Below are 5,639 nucleotides of genomic sequence, written 5' to 3'. Positions count from 1 at the left end.
TTTTAATTTTTAATTTGAGGTTTTTATCATTATTTATTTAATAGTATTTTTTTATTTTTAAATGTTTTCTATCTTCAAATATAGGTCTAAGTATGAATCTGAGAAGTAAGTTAAACGTAATTTAATCTCTGTAGTGTTGAAATTTTTAGATTGATTTCTGTAGGCAAAAGAATCAAAAAACTTGTAGACATCATTTTCAGACTTTGAAGGTTGTGTAAGTTATATCGTTATATTTTCATAAGGGTTTTATAAATTATATTTTTTATACTTTTAAAAATCTGTATTACAAAAGTAAATTTATTAGCCATCAATTTTTTAGAAACTAATTCGGCTTCTGTACGGAAGGGAAAAAGTTTGCTTTTTCCGCATAATTTTCTTATTTGTCCTGTTAAATGACAATGAAGCTTGTTCCAAACAAAGTTATTGCAATATTTGTGGTATGTGGTTGACGCTTTTCATGGAGGTGTTCAGAGGTAGATTTGGCACACCATACAACTCAAGCGATATCCTTTATGGTATGAAGTATGAATGTGGACAATTGTTCGAGTTTTTAGTTTTGGATACCCGTGGATTGAGCAATTCAGACGCTTCTCGGATTATGCAATCCATAAGTTCTTTAGATTGGGCAAAATGTAAGAGAAAAGTGATTTGTTTCATATAGTGGAATATGAAACTTCAAAATGGTATTATGGATTATAAAATTTAGAATCACAATACGACCTTTAAATGAATTGTATAATCTAAAATATATTTTTGAACTATTGGATTTATTCAGAAGTCAAATATGTTAATGTTAATTTTTTTATTGGATGAAATCCAAATTTTGGAGTAAAATGTTAGATAAAGTTTATATATTGTTTCATAAAGATAAAATATCTGATATTCTAAAATTTAAGTCTATATAAGATGAATTGGTGTAAGTTTTGACAACAATGGAGCAAGTAAAATATGTTATTATATGTGTAAAAATTATAACGAGAGACGATATTTAAAATGTGTGATGATAACTTACTTGAACGAGATTATAGAAATAACTTTTAAACATGAATGTATAATTGTGAAATTGAGGTCTAATATAGCAAATGAACAATATAAAAGAAAGATATGTATTGTGAGGATGTGAAAATGGTGGTAAATATAAGAGATACAAAAAGGAGTTAAATGTCATTATAGTTGGAGTAAGAACATGTGACTATCCATTTAAATTATGAGGTAAACGAGTATGCAATGGAAAAGGGTGAACTCTGAGGTAATATGTGGCAAACATAATCATGAGCTTACTAATATATTAATATGGCATCCGTATGGTGAGAAATTAAAACTTAATTAACATTCTGTGATGGTTGACATGACTTAGAGTTTAGTGAAACTAGTAAACATTTTACTTAATTTGAAAAGAAACATTAATGACAATATAACCACTATAAAATGATAGGTAGGCATATAAGATATCATAAAGATTATGAATTAAAATACAAAAGTTAAGATGTTACTAGAGCATACATGTATATTCACTAGAATGTGTTTGACAAGTCCTCATGAGTTATTACAAATGTTTTTGTTCTGGTAAAAAGTTGGGTATCTTAAACTGAAGACAAAAAATAGAAGGAACTCTTTTAACTAACCACACTAAGGCCAAAATAGTTATGTCCCTTGATCGTGGAGTTAGCGTTTTATTTATAAGTAAAATCGTTCAAATCATTTTTATTCCCTAAAAATATAAGAATATAAAAGATAATAAAAAGATTCCAAAGATAACAACAAAAAATAAAAGATACAAAGATAATAACCACATATAAGATATCCCTTTTTGATAATAAAATTTAAACTAAATATAAGACAGATTTAGACCCTATTCCTAGACCCATAAACTTTAAGTCAGTTTTTGGATGTTTAATATCCATCTTTGAGTATTGGGTCGGGCTCTAGACAATTGAGACAGTACAATTTTATTGACGCATTTTGATTTGAAATTATTTATATAGTTAACATTGTATTGTTGATAGAAAACACTTGCAAAATTAACAAGTATGTATTGTCTTTACTTAAAAATATTAGAGTAACAATCCACAAGGTTGACTTTCTTTGTGACTTTTGTGTTATTAGTAAGGGAATGAGAAAAAAATTTTATTTTGGACACTACCAAGAGACCTGTTTTTTTAGAGCAAAGGTTTTCTCCCAAGTAATTGTTAGTGATAGAGATATTGCATTAATAAATACAATTAACAATGTTTTTTCTACAATTTTGAACTTTTTATATTAGTTTCAAATTAATAAAAATGTTAAAACAAAATGTAAAAATGTTAATGAATTTTGAAAAGACTTTGGAAGTAGTTATGGATGCATGGGGAAGTGTAATGGATTGTACAAAATGTAATGCATTTGTGGGGTTTGTTAAAAATTTTGTTGTTTATTCACCATGACCATTTTTTGTTGAATATGTTATTGATGTAAGGGTCCACACAAAGAAAATTTTGTTAAAGCATAGACAAACAAGATTATGCGTATAGGAAATACAAGTAATAAGTATGTTTTATGACTTTGTAACTTATGAGTAACAAACAAGCAAAATTTGTTCATAATGTTGTTTTGAAATTTACAAGGTTGAATTTGTTCATTGAAACGGGAAAATGATGCTTCAAAATAGTAAGAGAGACTTATATAATTGTTGTGACATAGTAAATAACATCATAACATTGCAACATAATGAAAGTAAGGCTTTCTTTGAGAAAATTGTATATACATACTTTTAATGTTACTTTGTATAAAAAAAATCTCAAGGGTTTACCTCTAAACATACAATGATGTTTATTGTTGAAAAGTATCATTAGGTCAAATATGTTGGTATTGACAGCGAACATTGTGGTTGTACATTTATGTGTAGTTACACTCTACCAATATGCATATGAATTAACAATATATGTTTCCTTATATGCGATACATGTTATGTGGACTAAACCTATCTTTTCTTGTATGTCATCATGCGAGTTAGCGCTTAACTTGTATAATTAGTAGGAATTCAATGTCATTTTAAGTAGTCTTTATGAGGTTGACATTTTAGGAAAAGTTACAATTAGAGCAAGTTATGTGAAATTGTATATTGGTATATCCCATCATTATGTGCACCAATGAACAAAGTGAAAACCAAGGAATCACATAAAATTCAAACTAATAAATTTGCAAAAGTGTGACCCATCATATTTTAAGCATGTTGATGTCATACATTTTATGCATGATTCTTCTTCTACTTAAAAGTTGAGCAAAGAAAGGAAAAGAGGTTGATTTTTTCTCAGGTTTGTATCCTGAATTATGATGAGAATATTTTTACCTAGCATCACAATCCATACCAAAACGTTTTGGCCAAAAGTACCTTGACATAATACATAGATTTCTAGTTAGAACATTCAAAGTTAACTGTCTCTCTCCAAAGTGAAATGTGCATTTTATAAAATTTGACTCATTTGTCGTTAAACCCTATATCCTAAACCATATAATTTATCTTTTAAATTTCGTCTAATCTTTAATCAATTTCAAATATTACAAATAGTTAGCGAATATTTTTCTTCTAAATTCCCAAGTGGTTATTCCATGTTTTTCTTTTAATGTAACCAGGTTACCTATATATACAAATGTGATTATCAAGCTAGGAGTACATCACCAAATTTTATTGATGTGTAATGTTCACACCACTAAACAAATTATTACAACACCTCAATCAAATAATAAGTATATAGTTTTACTTCTTTATCATAATTAGATAAACATGAACCAAGTTGTAAACATTAGATTTTCTTCTCATATGTACAACTCTTATAAGAGTAAAATAATATAAAATAAAATAATATAAACAATATAAAATTAAATATTACAAAATTAAAAGTTATATAAAATTATAAAATTATAAAAATACAAAATTTGTAAATTACCAAATTATAAAGTTATAAAATCATAAAATATAAATACAAAAATTATAAAATTAAAATATTAAAAATTATATAATTACAAAATTATAAAATTTTAAAAACATCAGATCATAATACTATAAGAGAAAATATAAAATTACAAAATTCATAATTTTATAATTTTATAATTCTTTTAATTTTATAATTTTGTAATTTATAATTTATATATTTTTTATAATTTATATTTTATAAATACTTTTATAAGTTTAGTTAATTTTAAAAAAATTGTTAAGTATAATAAATGTTATAATCGTATTATAACAAAATATTATGTAACAAGACAAAGTTACCGTTAGGAATGTAAAATAATTCGTACTCGCGGTTATTTTTGGATAGAATCCGCAAAGGGTATGAAATGAACATTGTAAATGGATATCCACGAGTAACAGGTACGGATATTTTTATATTCGCATGTTAACAGTACAGATACGTGTAGTATTTGCACCTGTGGATACTCGTACCCGTTATACTCTAATTTAAATTAAAAAAATTAAAAAAAACATAATTAAAACATTCATACAATTGATTTTGAATGGATTATTTTTTATTGTATTTTTATTTGAATTTATGGATAAAATATATTGTTAAATATTAGAGTTTTTTTATGTAAATATCCGCTAGTATATAAAGATATGTATGTATATTAAAAAAATATGCGGGTACCCGCATAATAGATATCTGCACAAATATAATTACATGTACGGGACGTAGTACAGGTATCCTATCCTACCTGTCCATTGACATCCTTAGTTATTAGCATCATGTCTATTGTTAACAAAAATTTAATTAAAACATTTTAAAATTTTAATAATATAGTAAAATATAAATTTTTAATAAAAACTCAATTAACAGTTTTGAAAAAAGCTCAAATGCCATTAAAGAATCGTACCTGAACACAGCAGAAAAATCTTCAACAGTTATTAGCTGAAGAAATGAAAGTGGGATATAATGGTTGAAGAACATGTACAGATTTAATTAAATATATGGGCCCTCTTTAATTTCTTCTGTACCAACCCTTTTCAATTTACTTAAATGACTCAACACAATCGTATCTGGAACCTACTGTGTGTAAACTTCATTTGCCAGCAAAACCTGCTTATGTATTTATAATTTATAATTTATAATTTATAATTTATATATAACTTCACTGCAATATTTTTTTAATCATAATAACTTGGAGATAAAAAGATCTTATTCTTTTGCGCCTCTTCCTTTATTTTCTATCTCTTCCTTTATTTTCACTTTCCAAGACTTAAGACTTCTATTTACACGTAACATTTATCAACGGTCCTAGATATACCAGGAACACAAACAAGAACATCAATTCCTTGACATCTTTCTCTTTCTCAATTTTGTTCTGACATACAATTTTTTGTCTTCTGGAAAGAGTGTTGCCACAAATGTAAGAAGAAATCCCCCAACCATTACCCCAATGATGTCTGGCACATTCAACAACCATTCTCTTGTTGTGTATAACACTCATGTCATGTCCACATTCCAAAGGCAATAACTGAAAAATATAATTTCTAAAGCATTTAAATTATTATTTGACATGATAGAAGAAAGCTTCATTGTTAATGACAGTTACGTTTTACAATGCAAGAAAATTACTAGTCAGTTTCCCAAAGACAGGTACTTTGTCATTTCCAATGTCGTTCTTAATGAAGAACAGACTAA

The sequence above is a fragment of the Vigna unguiculata genome, chromosome 7, assembly GCF_004118075.2.
Source record: "Vigna unguiculata cultivar IT97K-499-35 chromosome 7, ASM411807v1, whole genome shotgun sequence".
In the NCBI taxonomy this organism is placed as follows: domain Eukaryota; kingdom Viridiplantae; phylum Streptophyta; class Magnoliopsida; order Fabales; family Fabaceae; genus Vigna; species Vigna unguiculata.
The sequence above is the reverse complement of the archived record's forward strand: the minus strand, read 5'-3'. Positions refer to the sequence as shown.